Consider the following 19,824-nt stretch of genomic DNA (forward strand, 5'->3'; position numbering starts at 1 on the left):
CTATATAAAGAATAAAATTATATACTGTATACTTGTATACATAATTTGTATTATGAAATGTAAACAGGCAGAAAATTGAGTAGGGGTGCCACCAAATAAAATAAATTACTTAGGGGGTGCTGTTATTAAAAAAAGGTTGAAAATCACTGGCCTAACCATTGCCTCGTACAATTCTTCTCCCTGCTGACAAAATTCCATATATCACTGACAGAATCCCATGAGTTGCTCTAGCAGCCTATCTGTACTGCTCAGAGAACTTCATATTAGACTGTACAACTACCCTTCTTCTATTTTCCACTAACTTGAATGTGGTAAATTTTTAAAGTACTTATACTTGGTGAGGCTATTATAATGGAAGAAGACAACTTCATGAGGTGTCTTCTTCCATTCTGATCTAACTTCAGACTCTCATGAGTCTGATGTTAAAAGTGGCACATCAAAAGGAACATGTAGGGAAGAAAGCAGTCAACAAAGTAGCTCGTTTTATCATTCATCTTCACCAAATGTCCAGTAGCAAACCACTGCAGCCATAAGGGAAAAGATGACAATGTCTGCAACTGTAAATAAAGTTTAAAATTTTAATATGGGGGCAGGTAACCTACCTGACCCCCCTCTTGACAACCTTGAACAAGGTGACAGATGGAACACTCATACAAATATAGTGTACAAATTCTTCTTGTGGTAAAATGTGTTTGCACATAAAAAAAAAAAAAAATTTAAACTGAAAAAGAATGGTTACAGAATAATTTGCAAAAATTTAACTTCAGCCAGAATGTAACTGAATGTTGAAATAACGAGTTTCCTTCAATCATTTTTGCCAATACTAATACTGAAATCCTAACAGAATATTAGTAGAAGCAAAATGATGTGATGTGAGAAAGCAAACATATACATCAGAGGGGAAAAAAAAAAAAAAAACACCTTTGATCTCTTGTGTGTCATCTGTAACCGATTTAAAACATCAAGCACTTCAATCAGATCTTCTTGCAGGAGATATACAGTTTCAAGATGCAATTTGCAGAAGTGCCCTGTCATTCAATTTTTTTTGTTGTTAATTTGTTCAAATGTCGCACTCATTCTGTTTGTGCATTTTTTTTTGTTTTTTTTTTGTTAATCTTTCAAATGTTGCACCCATCCAAACAGATTAACGTCATTCCTTAAATGAGGATTCCATAAATGTATGCAGTACTCAAGATGTGGCCTAACCAGATCTTGCATTGTACAAAACATCCAATCAAATTTTTTGTGGGATAATCAGATCATTGCCTGTGCTAGGAAAATTTTTGTATATCACTGACAGAACCCCGCAGTCTGTCTGAGCAGCATGTCTGTGTCACTCAGCAAACGTGTCAGACTGTGCAATTATCTATGGGACTTTCTCATTTTTCACTACTTTGGTTAATCTTAGAATAACCTTTCAAATAGTTGGTTGTTTGGGGATTACTGCTATCCAAATATGCCTGCCATTTATCAATAATAAAGCTCAAGTATCAACACAGATTTTGTTATCCAAATGTTTAACCCTGGGAAACTCCACTCATGAAGTCTATGAAGAGCAGTGGTCATTAATAATTATTCTCTACTTCCTGCCACTCAACAATCCATTTATGCAGAGCAGTCACAGATCCTGCTGTTTATTGATTACTGTCTTTCACCTACTCACCTAAGTGTAAGTTGGCTTTGTATCATCAGCCAATTCAGACATTAAACTTGATATGCCTACAAAATTGTCAATAAATACTGAAAACAGTAATAGGCCAATCACCAAATCCTGGGAAATTCCACTCATAAAGTCTATGAAGAGCAGTGGTCATTAATAATACTCTCTACTTCCTGCCACTCAACAATCCATTTATGCAGAGCAGTCACCGATTTGGAACCGTATTAAAAGCTTTCCTGAAACCTAAGTATAAAATATCAAAATTATTTTGAGCATCAAGATCTTTCATGGCTGCTTCAAAGGATCTTTATGTGCAAACACGTCAAAATCAGATGTGTTTGTGCAAACACACAAATGTGTGTTTTACATAGCATGTAATCAAGATTAATCTGCATTGCTTTTTTAAGTACTGACTCTATTATTTTTCTCAGAATCAAGCTTAAAGATCTGTAATTACTCAAATCACCGACTGATCTGTATTGTGAATGAAAAAACAGCACATTCTCAGTCTCCAGAAACATTCCCTGAATACAAAGATGCTCTCATAATTACAACTAAAGGTTAACTTACCTCTTTTGCTGCTTCTTTTAATATAACTGGATAAAATCCATCAACCCCAGATGCTTCCTTCACTTTCAGCACACAGTTTCTCTCCACCTTCCTCTCAGTTACCACAAAATCATGTAACTCACAGTTAGAATTTCCGTTCCTAAAAACTTCATGTGTGAATGTAGATATGAATATTTATTTATATCTACATTCAAACAAGAATCTACTTTAGAAAACAGGCCTTGAGCATCAGGCTGCATATCACTGTATAATTTCTAGCAATGACCGACAGACTGGTTTAAGTTAAACTTTATTAAAATAAATAAACAGATATAAACATAAATAAAGTACAAAACAGATATAAAATAATAAAAACATTAAAATATATATAAGTAAAAAGCAATAAAATAGAAGCTTTCGGGGCGAGGCATCCCTTCAGTTAGTCAGTGTGCGGTGTACTCAGTACACTGGATAAAAATACAGAATACAACTGAGCATGATCATAAATCACAAATCCAGTGCAAGTAATGCGGTATTATGCATGCATAAGGAACATCAACAATCATCGCACTGTAGTATGGCAGACTCCATAATGAGGTGAATGCGGACTCCCCTATTACGATTCATAGGACGGTTACAGCTGACTATGTGGAGTGCCTCAAGCCATGAGCACTAGCAGTAATCACATGAGTAGTCGACTGTTTCAATGTTGAGTTGGGATTAAGGTTACATAGCTTGACCCAATAATGTTCAGCAACAGCAGAGCATTCAAAGTTAGCAGTACAGAGAGCCACCTCATTCTCTGAGACACGATCTTTAACCTTTTGGCAGTCTCACCAAAATAACATCCACAATCCAGAGACATAATAAAGTAAACAGAACTTTAGAAATCTCCAATTGCCTATTCCCTTGAGGATCAGAAACTCAAATCATTTGATACGAATGATTTGTATGAATTAGAACTAGGGGACATAAATTCAAGTTACGGGGGGAAATGTTTAGATTGGACTGCAGGAAGTTTTATTTTAGCCAGCGAGTTATAAATTACTGGAATAAGTTGCCTTCATGGGTGGTAGAGGCCGACAGTTTGGGGAAATTCAAAGGTCATCTGGATAGTACTTTCGGGTAAGGGAAGCGCATAGGATGATAGGTTTAATTTCCTTTTTATTTTATTATTTTTTTATTTTTTTTATTTATTAATTATTATTATTTAGTTATTTATTTTATTTTATTTATTTATTATTTTTTTTGTTTTTATCTTTTTTTTGGCTAGTGCAGCATAAGCCATAGGCTTTCTTGCACCATGCGGCCGTTACTAATACTATCTCAATTCCCTTTCACCCTTCATTCAATTTACCATTGAACTGGAAACAAATAATACTCTTCCTTTCTTAGACGTCTTAGTCCAATGTGCAGGTACACATTTTACAACCTCCATCATTGGGAAACCTATGTGTGCAGGCAAATTTATTAATTATGGGTCGGCATACCCTCCTGGACATTATGTAGCACTTCTCATATCTTATTTACCAGCACATGGACACATTCCAGTTCCATTAGTGATAGCAATTGTAGATTTCTAAAGTAAGAATAGAGCTTTCTAATTGTGGTTATCCCCCGGTGTTCTAGAATTTTGTCACTCGATCAAATCCTCACCATGATACTGAGTTTATCTCTATTGCCCACATCCCTCATTATCTGGGCATTTTGGAACGTCTCGCTAGAATATTACACTCACCATATACAGCGTGCGTAATTCCCAGGTACGAAATTGCATTCTATTATGCTCAGAGTGAAAACACCTATTCCTCCTTTTTTTTTTTATGGAGCAGTTACATTTACCGTATGTGTCCGGATTGCGGGATGTATTATGTTGAGACTGCCAAGAAGTTAAAAGATTGTGTCTCAGAGCATGAGGTGGCTCTCTGCATTACTTACTTTGAACGCTGTGCTGTTGCTGAACATTATTGGTCGAGCAACATAATATTGATCCCTGACGTGACATTGAAATCATCGACCATTCATGTGATTACCACCGGCTCTCATGGCTAGAAGTATTCACATAGTCAGCTGTAACCATACTATGAATCATAATAGGGGTATTCACATATGAAGTCTGCCATACTACATTGTGATGGGTGCTGACGATCCTCAGCATACTGAGTTACCAGCACCAGAGTTGTGATTTACAATCATGCCCAGTTGTCTTCTGTTATTTTACCCAATGCATATATACTCAATACACTGACTAGCTGATGAAGGGACACTTTGTCCCAAAAGCTTCTATTTTATTGCTTGTTACTTATATTTTTAATGCTTTTATGTATTTTAATGCTTTTATTTAATATCTATTTTATGTATATATCTATTTATTTATTTATTTATTTTAATAAAGTTTTAACTTAAACCAGTTTGTTGGGTTTTTTTTTTTTTTTTTTTTTTTCACTCCTAGCCAAAGACTTCTTGGTATCAACAATGTATGTACTATTACAATTCTTATACTTGTCTTAGTATGCCTAATTCCCTTAGTAACTTGATTACAGATGGGTTTATATTTACTGTAAGTTTCTGTGCCCCTGATAATTTATAATCATCCCATGAATTTTTATTCTGTCACTAATCTCATCAGTTCATCTAATATCCATTTAAATTGACCTTCAACTATATTTCTTATGTGGAAAAAAAGCATAGTACTCTACAATTACTTCCCTGAACACTTTTCATGTGGCATTTGCTAACATCAGTTAGTCCAAATTAAAAAAAAATTAAAAACTGTAAGACCACTGGAATCAGCTTTGCAAAAGCAAGATCCTTTCCCTTTACCTTGGACAATAATGATATCTTTAAATAATCCCATATTAAGAATTTTCAGGCGAAGAAACCACTAAGAAATAGTGATTATGGAGGTTTCAACTTTCAAGATATTGGTAGGACCCTCTGGATTGTTCTGCTACCAAGTGGGCAATCAACCTACAATTTCCAAATATTTGAAAAGAAAAATCTTCCCCCCACCACCACCTTTAATAGACATTCTGAATTTGTAGCCTAATATATTTGTGTGTATTGTTCATTATACTCACCACAGTCAATTGGACTATATCATTTTTTTCCCGTGTTTATGTGAAACCTGACTAATCATACATTAAACTGGCAATCCATATCAACTGGGTTCTGTTTTAGAATCTATATGCTTCTTAACCAAGAGCATACTTCTGCCACCTTTTGTCCTGTCTGTCCTTTAAGTATAGCCTTATGTCCCTTCACCTTAAATGTGAAGGGACATAAGGCTATACTTAAAGGACAGACAGGACAAAAGGTGTGGGGCTATGTGACAAACTCCTTTTTCTGATCTTGTTTCATTTAGTTGTTTTTGAAGTTTTAATTGAATAATAGATTCACACGGCTTATACAAGTTATGATTAATTGCCCATGTATGGACAATGGTTCAGAGAATGGTAGTGTAATTACTTCAAATGGAATGTCTTTTCTGTATGCATGCAGTATTACCTGCTTATATACCAACCAGAAGCAATAACATGTTCACTGTATCAGTACATATAAGCATGCAATGGCAACCCAAGTGTTGTGCCATAATGCATACAGGTGGTCATTCATAAGTAGTCAATATACAAGTGATGCGAAACGACTCAAAAACTCTTTTCCTTTCACACTGAAGTATATACAATATATTTTTAATTTTCAAAAATTTTATTTTATTTATTGTTTATTTTTTAAAAATTTATGCTTACTACTCATTTCACATTATAGCATATCTCTCCTATTCCTTCTCTCTTGCCACTTCCTTTCCTTTATTAGACTGTCCCACTGCAACCTTAGGGTTATAGTGGAAGGCCTCAACACAGTTTTTAATTTTTTAAAGAAGATGGCCTGCCTTCTCGTGGCAAGGATGGGAGCCAGCCAGCAAATTTTTGGGCAGTATTTCCTGGTCGAGTGCTATGAGGTCAATCATACAATACAACATTCACTAGGTACACAAACCAATATAAAATCATGACTGGCTTTATAGTGATACTTGACACAGGAACACAAATGGTTTTTAGGGAATCTTTAGATACTGCATGACAATTTCTTTAATCATACTAACGATAATAAAATTCTGCATCCTGTGTCAGAATTACATTATGTTTCTGATATTCCTATAACTGTTTGCTTTGCTTGTTTGTTTGTGTGGGCGTTATGTTGGAAAGTACATGCACTGATTTTATCAATATGAATTGCAATTGACGTTTATAGTGCATTATACAGTTGTATCCATTTGACTAAAGTAAAGATTTTGTCTGTGTGTGGTATAGTTGCTGAAATTTGCCTTGAATGGGTTCAGCATGCTGAATTTTGATGGGATTCTTCCACTTGTTCAGATTACGAACCTAAGGGGGGCATAAATTCAAATTAAGAAAGGACAGATGTAGAACAGATGTGCGGAAATTTGCCTTTAGTCAGCGGGTGGTTAATTGCTGGAACAAACTTCCATCTGTCATTGTGGAAGTTGATAGGTTGAATAAATTTAAGGAGGAACTGGACAGGCATTTGGAGGGAATGGTGTGATTTTTTTTTTTTTTTTTTTTTTTGGCTGATGCTGCATAAGCTCATACATTTGCTTTCTTGCATCACATGCCACTACTACTACTACTATTTGCTAGGAGATGACCAATACTTACAGTGTTTGTTGCTGAAAATGAGGCAAAGAGAATTTGTCGCTCACTGTTGTATATGGGACAATCAATTAGTATATACTGGACAGTCAGAATGCTGTTGAAGTTTGCTCACTATGGTGGTTGCAAGCAGATAAAGATGTGTCAGGTGCATGTGACCTATCCATAATCAGGCTAATACAACTTATTCATGTCAGTTCTCACATAGACTGGATTTCCATGGTTTGAGATCATTTTTTATATTGAATAGCTTGTTATTGGGTTGACTTTGCCAGATGTGTTGCCATTGTTCAAGACATCATTTCTTTATAATGAACTTGTAGTCAGACACAGGCATAATAAAGGATTTGTCTATAGGATTGGTAGAAGCTTTTGGCAGCATGCTCATTTCCAGCAATTCTAGCATGACCAGGGATCCAACTAAAGAGAACCTGTATCTTCTGCTTTAACTTAGAGTATTCCAGATATGCTTGAGTAAGGGGTTATCATGCTTCATAAGCTTGAAGAGCACTAATGGAATCTGCATATATGATGCTATGCAATATGGTTGTTGAGAGTGTGTAATTTAAGGTTATGTGGTAACACAGAGTTCTGCAGTATAGCAACTAGATTCAGTAGAGAGTTTCTTGGCTATGGTAATATTAGGAAATAATATACTGCATCAACATGACTGTTAAGCTTTAGACCCATCCATGTAGATTGTACTCAGAGTGCTGAGTTCTCAATGCAGCATTCATTTACGTTATGTTCTGTTTGGGATAAGGTGCGTTTCCCCAGCCTGTGAATGAAAGGTAGCACAGTGGTATAAGATATGTCCAGGGTGGGATTGTATGAGAGACAGTAGGTTGTATCTTATTAAGGTCAAGTTGCCAGACAGCCTGCAGTGAGAAAAGACACCTAGTTGGACAGTTTATATGTGGATAAGTTTGTAAAGGTTTTCCCATTTAGGAGAGAAAAGTCTGTTACAAGTGGGGTGGTGTGGATGCCCTTTGAGTTTTGCTGCATAGTTTAATAAAAGCATTTATCTGCATAGATGCAAGGAGGCTTCATGTGCTTCAATGTATAGGCTCTATACCTGTGGTGTTTAGTATTCCCCCCTGAGCAAGAGGAAGAGCACTCTGGTGCACAGGATCAAGCCAATGTAAAGTATTTGGTCTACGAGAGCTATAAACTACAGAATCATAGTCTAGAAATGAAGAAAGTGAAGAATTGAAGTATTAATGCATGATACAAATGTAGTAGTGTGTAACAGTTGAAACCCCACATTGTATCTGACAGATATCTTAAGATGTTTAGATTTTTAATACAGGTAATCTGGAGTCCTTTTATATGTTCAAGTTCTTTTATATGATGGAAGATTTTCTAGTTGTAGTTCCAGGTGTGGATGCAGGTTATGTTTCCTACAGAAGTTGTTGTTTTAGGAATGGAGAGAGTTTTCCAATTGGTTGTTAGTGAGTTGAATGAATGATTAGCAAAGCTGGGGGTTTGGATTCTATGACAGTCTTTTGACATTTTGCTGTGACAGAACCATGCTCCCCTTGTTGCTCCAGTAGTTTTTCTGGGATTTGGGAACTGTTTTCTCCATTTTGCCATAGAAGGGCAACCTTTTTCCCTTCCAGTTTACTGGCCAACAATATGGAGGCAGGAGTGGTGGTGCCAACTTTGTGACCAAGCAATAGCGGCTTAGTATTAATATAAAAATAATAGAAAAAAAAGAGAGAAGGTCCAAGTTTTTTTAAATTTTTTTTTTTTTTTTTTTTATGAAAACTCAAAACACGAGCGGTATTAGAACCTACAGTACTTAGTACTGTGCTTGGATTGGAGATTCAGAATACGAAAAAAGATATTTGTTGACATTACACTTGAACTTCTGTGGACTGTAACTTTCAGGAAATACGTATGAAGGAAGGTTGTTCCAGAAAACGGCAGTTGAATGAATAAACAAGGAAGATGAAAAGTGGTTCTGTGAGTTTCAAGTCGGACAGTAAATGGATGTTGACTGGTGGCAGCACGTGTTCGGACGGTTTGGAAAGAGAGCATGGGAACAGTGCGCAAGAAAGTATCTGTAGAAAAGGCATGAAGCAGAAAAAGTACGTCTATGGGACAGAGAATGGAGAGACTCTGTTAGAGAGGAGTCATTAATTAAATTCTGCACATCTCCAGTCCGTAGGGAGGTCCCCCACAGACTGGAGATGTGCAAATGTATCCCCAATTCACAAAGGGGGATCGAAGGGTGACACGAGTAATTACAGACCAGTTAGTTTAACTTTTTTCAGGGAAAAATAATGGAGTCACTGGTTAAAGATGCATTGCAGGATCATCTAGACAACACTTCAGCAATAATTCAGGCATGGGTTTGTTAAGGGAAAGTCTTGTCTGACAAATATGATAGGATATTATGATACGGTTACAAAGGAACTGGATGCAAAAAATAATTTTGATATCATATATTTTTGGCTGATGCTGCATAAGCTCATACACTTGCTTTCTTGCATCACATGCCACTACTACTACTACTTAACTGCCCTCTTCAGAATGTAATCTAGAAGCCTGAGAGAGGTTTTAGGGGCATTGCCCCAGAAGTGGGAATAATATTCCATGGTAGGGCAGATTTGCGATTTAACGCCGACAGCGAAAGAGAAACCAAATTTTTTAGATGCAGAGGAAGCAATAGTTATAATAGGCTTGTGCCAAGAGAGATTAGAAGTCAGGGTAATCCCCAAAAGAGATATATCATTTTGCCTAGAAATCGGAGCGTCACCAAAGATAAGCATAGCAGCAGAAGAATCCTTTTTGTGAGATATAAGACAAGATTAAGTTTTAGAAGGATTGAAATCAACTAAGTTGTTTTTGCCTCATTGGAGAATTACCTGGAGATCAGCATTTAAGGAATTGGTAGTGGATTTTCGAGAGGTTGAAGCTGATTGGGCAGGGCAAGGTTTCTCAAATGGAAAGTGGAATGCAATGTGCTATCATCAGCAAAACTATGGATAGGATTTCCTGGCTATGGAAGAAGGTCATTAACATACAAGAGGAAAAGAGTGGGGGAAAGAACTGAACCTTGGGGGACACCAGCATTAGTGGAGAAGTTAGAAGACAGAGAGCCATCTACTATCACCCTCAGTGAGCGATCAGAGAGAAAACTGGATAACCAATTACAAAAAAAAGTTGGCAAACCATAAGATGGAAGCTTGGTTAGAAGACCTTTAGGCCAAACACAATCAAAGGCCTTTGAGATGTCAAGAGCAACTGCTTGTGTTTCATCAAACTTTTCCATTGAATTTGTTCATAAATGGGTAACATAAGCCAGAATATCACCAGTGGATCGACATTGATGGAATCCATACTGGCGATAGTTGATCCGATGGAAGGTAGTTTCTAGGTAGTTTAAGAGTTAACGGTTAATTGATTTCTCCATTACTTTAGAAAGAATAGAAGTAATTGCAATGGGATGATAACTGGATGGGAGGGACTTGTCACTCTTTTTAGGAACTGGTTGGATATGAGCAAATTCCCAAGCAGAAGGTAAAACACCTTTGGAATAATGTTATGTTGTTATTTGGTTTTTAGGAGCATTAGCAACTAAGACCATATTGTTCCGGTGGGGTGGTCATTTCCTGACCTTTCCGCACCCTCCGTATTTGGTGGTGACGGGCTCGAACCCTGGTCTAATCAAGAAGCGTGTGCTATGCACTGCTGCTCCTTCCCACCTGGCTACTGAGGCACCGCCTTTGGAAGAAAAAAGGCAGCAAAGAACAGGAGTAATTTCAGGAGCACAGGTTTTGAGAACAAGTGGAGAAATACCATCAGGACCTGGAGCTTTCTTAGTATCGAGATTCATTAAAATCCTTCTGAACTCTTCTGACGGAAGACCACAGGAGGCATTCAATGGAGTGAGTTGGGAATGGTGGGGGTGTTTCACTAAGATCATTAATACATGAGTTGGAATAAAAATGGGATGCCCGCAACCCAGCTTTATCTTTGGCTGAAGTGACAACAGAACCATCTGGTTTTGACAGAGGTGGGAGCAGAGATGGGCAAAAGTTGCAGCCATTAGCTTTGGCAAGAGACCAGAATGCTTAGCTACCAGTAGGGCAAGAAGAAAGTTTTTTACTCTTAACTTGTTGAAAATCTAGTTTGGACTGATTAATGACTGCTTTAAAATTGTTGCGAGCTTTGGTGTAGGCAGAAAAAGAAACTGAAGAAATGGAAAGAAGTCAATTACGATATGCAACATTCTTCTAAGAATGCAACTTTGAATAGCCTTAGCATCTATTGGAAAACCAAGGTTTAGATTAAGGACGAGATTTTAAAGTGGAATGTAGAACAAATGATTCCACTGTTACAAGAAAAATTTCACTGACATGATCTGAGCAAACGTTGATATCAGAAGTTTTGAAACAATAGACCGACCAAGGAAAAGAAGTAAATAAATCTCACATGTCATACCATTTTGCATTCTTGTAATGCCAAACAATACGAGCTTAGGAATAGTCATGAGATAGAGGCTCCATTGGAGAAGAGATAATCACCAAGTTGTGATCTGAGGTACCTAAAGGATCACGTACCTTTAGGTCGATCGTGTACTTAGAAGAGTTGTTTGTGATAAAAAGATCAAGCATGTTGGCTGTATGGTTAGGATTGTCTGGTATTCTTGTAGGTAAATGAACAATCTGTGCAAGGTCATTAGAAATTGCAAAAGCATCAGCATCTCGACCAGCTGGGTCACTGTGACTAGAAAACAGAAACCAGCTGGAGTTGTGAACATTAAAATAGCCAAGGAAAATTACCTCACTGTTAGGAAAGTTGGACTGGAGAAAGTCAAGTTGCAAAGAGAGGAAGTCAAAGAGCTCCAAGTGATTAGTGGAGTTTGGAGAGCGGCAGAGACAACAGATGAATTTGACACAATGAGGTAGAGAGATTTTAAGCCAGAGAAGATCAAAGAGAGGAGATTCAAAATTGCCAAGTCTCTGACAGGGAATATCGGAACGGATATATGCACAAGTACCACCTTTGAGGTGAAAGGAATCATGTGAATAATTTGGGCAGCTGAGATGAGCAGTAATTGAATTAACTGATAACTGGGATTTTTTCAGAAAAAGTAGATGGGGTTTGGCAGACTTCCAGTACCTTTTATAGCAGAGATTAGAATTGAGACCAAGTATATTTGTGAAATGAACTAGAAAGTGTTTGGGAGGTTTAGATCTTTTCGCAGATAAGCTTACTCTATTAATTTGACAATTCGTGGTGTATTCAATATTAAGAAAATGTAGGGGGGACGACATGCTGAATGAAGTAATGAAATTTTTCGGTATGGCTTACACATGGTATGAATATACCCAGATCCTTGACATAACGTGGTCTCGACAATTCTCTCCGCATACACACTACTCGGACTTCCTCCAGTCACTATCTGGCAGAGTAGAGGTAGCAAGATTATACACTAGCTGATCTGGAAGCCTCCCAAAGAGTCACCAATAGGTTCGGTCCAGTGTACTAACTGGCGGCCGGCCTGCGAACACCGTTTTAGAGCTGTACCTTCGAAATGTAAGGAAGATTGGATCTCACCATAATGTTTATCATAACCTCAAAATTCATCAGTCATACTGTATGATGGAAGAGATGGGGAAGGGTTGACCAGAACTTAGCTCTAGAGACTAAACATGGGTTCCACCACTTTAAGCCTCCAATAAGCAAAGTGGTGGTATTGCTCCGGTTGATGAGTCGTCTACCACCTAGTATTACCTGGTAACATAGAGGGGGGTGGCATTCTCCCATGTGGTTTTGGCGCCACACCTTGACCCCTGCTTACGTTGGTTCATACTTGGGTGGTCACCCACAGTGTGCTTGTGCATTGAGGTTATACCCAGGATTACTAACAGTCGCACCATCGTGAAGGTGCACGAATATCAGTGTCTTAGACCCCCAGGTAGCCAGTACAGCTTGTCTGGCATATCTGAGAGAAATGTCTGTGACATTCTCAAGTAAAGTGATTTCTTTACTGATGATTATTAAATTGATTGTTAGTGTAATGCTGAAAACAAGGAGATGATTTTATTTCTTCTAGAGAGTGCAAATATGTTTGATTACAAAACCACTTGGCACCTAGGGCCATAACTGTTTGAATTTCATGACTTTAACCAATACTTCAAACTCTTCAAATTTGTTTATTCTAATCATAATTAGTGTATAAGCAAGTTCACGTTACCTTGTAATACGATAGTTTACATAGTGTAACCGTCTATGTGATACGATAGTTATATACCGTACTAGATAGCGTTAGTTGAACTTCGTTAGCAGTTAAATTGTACTTTTAAATAAATGAAAACAAGAAAATTCTCAGTGCAAATGGATGACTCAACTTTGAGAGACAGTGAAGCCGTACTGATAACTTATTTAAGATATATTGATAAAGGTAATTTTGCTGAAGAAATGTTATTCTGTAAATCGTTAGAGAGCACCATTACCTCCAAAGATATATATAATAAGCTAAAAAATTACTTAGATGACAATAATATATCAATGAAAAATATAACATCTTGCGCTGCAGATGGTGCTCCTAATAATTTAAATTCTATACAGTGGGACCAACTGATGATGTTACCAACAGCAAATTCAAAATGGGAAGCATTCAAAGAACTTATCTTGGAAGCTACTAGGCTTTACATACCAATTAAGAATTATTGTTCAAGGTTTAGGCCTAAGTGGATGTCAGATGAACTAATCAGACATATGGCAGAGAAGAAAAATGCATGGGATACTTACAAATTAACACATGACACAGAAGCCTATGATAGATACAAGTTGATATGCAACCAAGTTACAAAGGAGGTTAGGCAGGCGAAGGCAGATTACGAGAAATCCTTGGCAAGGGATGCAAAGAAAAACAGCAAAGAGTTCTTTACTTATGTAAACTCTAGAAGGAAGGGGATGAATCAGATTGGTCCACTTGATATTGATGGGTCAACTGTTAATGATCCTGCTCAGGCAGCTAACAAACTAAATGAATATTTTGCATCGACATTCACACATGAGGAGTTATTCAGCGAGGGGAATGCCAGAGGTGAATTCAACTCCAGCAGTAAGCTACAGAATCTTGAAATAACTGGGAGTAAAGTGGAGGAGAAACTGTTGAAGATAAACACAAGAAAGGCACCCGGGGTGGATGGGATCTATCCAGTTATATTAAAGGAGGCAGCAAAGGAAGTAAGCAAACCCTTAGCCATAATTATGAGAGCTTCCTTGGACTCAGGGGAGGTACCCATAGACTGGAAATGTGCAAATGTGACCCCAATTCACAAAGGAGGATCAAAGGCTGACACAAGTAATTATAGACCTGTGAGCTTAACTTCTGTTCCAGGAAAATTAATGGAGGTACTGGTTAAAGAAGCACTGCAGGATCATTTAGACAAGACTTCAGTTATAGCTCGGACACAGCATGGCTTTGTTAAGGGGAAGTCTTGCCTGACCAATTTGATTGGATACTATGATGCAGTCAAAAAAGAACTGGATGTAGGGAATAGCTTTGATATTATATACTTGGACCTTAGAAAGGCTTTTGATACTGTTGCACATGGAAGACTGCTACACAAATTGGAGCAGTGTGACACTGGAGGCAAATTGCTGCTATGGATAAAGGGGTGGTTGAGGGGGAGAAGACAGAGAGTGGTAATCATCATGGACTAATGTTATTAGTGGAGTCCCTCAGGGCTCAGTGTTGGGTCCATTATTGTTTTCTGTATTTATAAATGATATTGATGATGGGATATCAAGTTTAATGTTCAAGTTTGCAGACGATACAAAGGTCAGCAGGGTTGTCAAGGACACTACTGACACTATGCTGCTGCAACAGGATCTGGAAAGGTTGAGCAGATGGGCTGAGAGGTGGCAAATGAAGTTTAACATTGACAAATGTAAAGTACTACACATGGGAAACAGCAACCCCAGAGCAACGTATCAACTCTGTGGTACTACACTGACAGTGATAGAGAATGAAAAGGACTTGGCGGTGGTTGTGCAGGCAGATATGAAGTTTTCTGAGCAGTGCAGACGGCCTGCTAGAGTAGCTCATGGAGTATTGTCAATGATAGACAGGAATTTTTCCAGCAGGGATAAGGATGTGATTATTCCCTTGTATAAGGCAATGGTCAGGCCACACCTAGAGTACTGTATACGGGTCTGGAGGCCTCATTTCAAGAAGGATGTAGAGCTGCTGGAACGAGTACAGAGAAGGGCAACAAGATTAGTGAATGGAACAAAGGGGTGCTCTTACAAAGAAAGGCTTAAGTTTTGCAAATTACAGTGTCTGGAGACTAGGCACCAGCGAGGTGATCTGATAGAGGTGTATAAAGCCTTGAATGGTTTGAGCATGCACAATGCTGATGGGATTCTTCCTCTAGCTCAGAATAATCATCTGAGAGGGCATAAATTCAAATTGAGGAAAGACAGATGTAGGATAGACGTGCGGAAATTTGCCTTTAGCCAGCGGGTGGTTGGTTGGTGGAACAGACTTCCATCCCTTGTAGTGGAGGTTGATAGCCTAAATAAGTTTAAGGCTCAGCTGCACAGATATTTTGAACAAACAGAGGGGTGAAGTGGGTTTTTTTTTTTTTTGGCTGATGCTGCATAAGCTTGCTTTCTTGCATCAAATGCCTCTGCTAATGCTAATGTCCAAATAGCAATGTGAGTATCAATTTTGCCTCTAATTAAAGTTGCCACTAACTATTAGTCTGTCAATTCTCCTCCTCCTCCAATCCCCCCAACACACACACACACACACACACACACACACACACACACACACACACACACACACACACACACACACACACACACACACACACACACACAATCAGTTTTCTGACACATTAACTTGATCGTTTCAGAAAATATTCTTGCAGTCTTATCCTATCCATGTAAAAACAGTCCCTCCCTTGAATAAGTGTAGTTAATGCGTAGAAAAATTCTCCCTATGAGCCCAGAACAATCTCTCCAGAATGATCTAATAATTGGTCCTTAAGGCTGTCACACACATTCTCTCAGATATGTCAGACAAGCTGTGCTTGCTATCTTAGAATATAAAACGCTGATGGAATTGATATTCGGGTGACCGCAAGTCAAGTGGACCCAATTTCGGTGAAGTTCGCATAGGCTGTGACAGCCAAATCCTCTTTTTTTTTTTTTTTTTTTTTGGTAGTTGTTGGCGCATCGGCTTCTGTGGCCATAATGCACCTCACAAGGTTTTTGCAGTACTTTGATCCAAGCCCGAGGCGGGATTCGAACCCGTGACCTTTGGATTGCCAGGCAGGCACTTTACCCACCTGGCTAGCCCGGTCGGCCCAAATCCTCTGCTTGCACCTCCACAATGGTGGGACTGTTAGCAATCTTGGGTATAACACCCATGCGCAAGCACACTGAAATACAGAGGATGCGGAAAGGTCAGGGAATGACCACTGCATATCCCCGGAGCAATATGGCCTTAGTTGCTAATGCTCCTAAATAACAAAAACAAACTGTGGGTGACCACCTAGGTATGAAACAACGTAAGCACGGGTCGAGGTGTGGCAACCACACCACACAGAGAAATGCCAACCGTTTGTGTTACCAGGCAATAGATTCCTCTCATCAACCGGTGCAATACCACCAATTTGCTTATTGGAGGCTTGAAGTGGTGGAACCCATGTTTAGTCTCCAGAGCTAAGTTCCAGTCAACCCTTCCCCACCTCTTCCATCATGCAGTATGCCTGATGACTTTTCAGGTTATGATGAACATCACAGCGAGATCTAATCTTCCTAGCATTTTGAGGATACAGCTCTAAAACAGTGTTCGCAGACCAGCCACTAGTTAGTACACTGGACTGAACCTATTGGTAACTCTTTAGGAGGCTTCCGGATCAGCTAGTGTATAATCTTGCTATCTCTACACTACCAGATAGTGACTGGAGGGAGTCTGAGTAGTGAGTAGGTGGGGTGGGGGGGGGGGCATTGCAGGGCCACATTATGTCAAGGATCTGGGTATATTTTTACCATGTGTACGCCATATCCAAAAATTTCATTCCTTCATACAGACTGTCCCCCTCCACCTTTTCTTACTATTAAATGCACCATGAATTGTCAAGCTTAGCTGCGAAAAGATCTAAACCTCCCAAACACTTCCTAGTTCGTTTCACAAATATATGTGGTCTCAATTCTAATCTCAACGATGTCCATTTCCACTTGCAGTCTGCCAAACCTCATGTACTTTTTCTGACAGAATCTCAGTTGTCGTTTTATTCAACTACTGCTCATCTTAGTTGCCTAAATTATTTGCTGTATGGCTCCTTTTGCCTCAAATGTGGTTTTTGTGCATATGTTCGTTCCGATATTCCCGGTCAGAGACATATTAATTTGGATTCTCCTCTTTTTGATCTTTTCTGGCTTAAAATCTCTCTACCTCATTCTGTTAAATTCATCAGTTGTTTCTACCGTTCTAGCAACTCCACTAATCACTTGGAGCTCTTTGCAACTTGACTTTCTCTAGTCCAACTTTCGTAACAGTCAGGTAATTTTCCTTGGTGATTTTAATGTTCACAACCCAGCTGACTTCCGTTTTCTCGTCACACCGACCCAGCTGGTCGAAATGCTGAGGCTTTTGCAATTACTAATGACCTTGCACAGATTGTTCATTTACCTACAAGAATACCAGACAATACTAACCATACAGCCAATACACTTGATCTTTTTCTCAGCAACAACCCTTCTAAGTACACGGTGAAGTGAGTGGTCTTTAGGCACCTCAGATCACAACTTGGTTATTGTTGTCTCTTCTCCAATGGAGCCTTTATCATGGCTATTCCCAACCTCGTGTTATTTGGCATTACAAGAATGCAAAATGGGATGACCTGTGAGATTTCATTTCTTCTTTTCCTTGGTCGGATTACTGTTTCAAAACTTCTGATGTCAATCTTTGCTCAGATCACGTCAATAAAATTATTCTTGTTGGAATAGAATTCTTTATTCCACCTCCATGTTAAATTCTCGTCCTTTATCTAAACCTTGGTTTTCCAATAAATGTGCTAAGGCTGTTCAAGAGAAAAATGTTGCATATTTTAATTGGCTTGTTTCCAATTCTTCAGTTTCATTTTATGCCTACACCAAATATCGCAACAATTATAAAGCAGTTATTAATCAATCCAAACTAGATGTTAAACAGGCTAAGAGTAGAAAACTTGCTTCTTGCCGTAATGGTAGCCAAGCATTCTGTTCTCTTGCCAAAGCTACTGGCAGCAACTTTTGCCCATCTCTGCTCCCACCTCTGTCAACACCAGATGGTTCTATTGTCACTTCAGCCAAGGATAAATCTGACCTGCTAGCATCCCATTTTTCTTCCAAGTCATGTATTAATGATCTTGGTAAAACACCTCCCACCATTCCCAACACGCTCCATTCAGTGCCTCCTGTTGTCTTCTGTCAAAAGGATGGCAGAAGGATTTTGAGAAAATCTTGATGCTAAGAAAAGTGCAGGTTCCGATGGTATTTCTCCACTTGTTCTCAAAACCTGTGCTCCTGTTCTTTGCCACCTTTTTTCACTTTCTTATTCCGGGCATATTTTACCTTCTGCTTGGAAATTTGCTCATATCTAGCCAATTACTAAAAAGGCAACAAATTTTTTCCAACCAATTATCATCCCACTGCAATTACTTCTATTCTTTCTAAAGTATTGGAGAAATCAATTAACCGCCAACTCAAACTATCTAGAAACCTTTCGTCTGATCAACGATCGCCCGTATGGATTCCGTCAGTGTCGATCCACTGGTGATATTCTGGCTTATGTTCCCATTTATGGAAAAATTCGATGGAAAATTTTGGTGAAACACAAGCATTTGCTCTTGACATCTCAAAGCTTTCGATTGTGTTTGGCATAAAGCTTCCGTCTTATGATTTGCCAACTGTATTTTGTAATTGGTTATCCAATAATCTCTCTAACCGCTCACCAATGGTGATGGTAGATGGCTCTCTGTCTTCTAACTTCTCCAATATCCACTACCAATTCCTTAAATGCCGATCTCCGGGTAATTCTCCATTGGGGCAAAGACAACTTAGTTGATTTCAATCCTTCTAAAACTCAGACTTGTCTTATATCTCGCAAAAAGGATTCTTCTGCTCCTATGCTTATCTTTGGTGACACTCCAATTTCTAGGCAAGATGATATATCTCTTTTGGGGATTACCCTAACTTCTAATCTCTCTCTCTTGGCACAAGCACATTAAAGATATTGCTTTCACTGCATCTAAAAAACTTGGTTTTCTCTTTCTCTTGGCATTTCTTTTCTTCCAAACAGCTCATTGTCATTATCTGTTCACTCTGTACAAATCGCAAATCCACCCTACCATGTAATATTGTTCCCGCGTCTGAGGCAGTGCCCCCAAAACATCTCTCAGGCTTCTAGATTCCATTCAGAAGAGGGCAGTTTGGTTAATTAATGACTCATCTTAACAGAGTCTGTCCACTCTCTGTCTCATAGACATACTGTTTCTGCTGTATGCCTCTTCTACAGATACTTCCATGGGCTCTGTTTTTCTGAATTGGATTCTATAATTCCTGCTCTCTCTGTCATAACAGTCAGAACACGTGCTGCCACCAGCCTACCTTCCATTTACTGTCCAACTTCAAACTCACAGAATCAACTTTTCATTTTCCACGTTTATTCTTTCAAATGCCGTTTTCTGGAACTACCTTCCTTCATAGACATTTGCTGAAAATTACAGCCTACAGAAGTTCAACTATAATGTCAAAAAATATCTTCTTTCGTCTTCTCAATCTCCAATCCAAGCACAGTACTAAGTACAATAGGTTCTTATACCTCTCGTGTTTGTGGTTTTCATGAAACAAAAAAAGAAAGGTTAAACTGATGGGCAAGATTTTTACAATATAGTCCTTCCTATTATGCCTGGGCACATTCAA

General features: G+C 38.6%; 1 protein-coding gene across 4 annotated transcripts in view; it reads right to left on the minus strand.

The window, feature by feature from the left end:
- LRR (capping protein regulator and myosin 1 linker 1 leucine rich repeat protein) overlaps nt 1-19,824 on the minus strand; it is a 1,021,987-nt gene that overhangs the window by 604,601 nt on the left and 397,562 nt on the right. The window lies entirely within an intron of this gene.

The sequence above is a fragment of the Mastigoproctus giganteus genome, chromosome 9, assembly GCF_048544385.1.
Source record: "Mastigoproctus giganteus isolate SK-2022 chromosome 9, ASM4854438v1, whole genome shotgun sequence".
In the NCBI taxonomy this organism is placed as follows: domain Eukaryota; kingdom Metazoa; phylum Arthropoda; class Arachnida; order Uropygi; family Thelyphonidae; genus Mastigoproctus; species Mastigoproctus giganteus.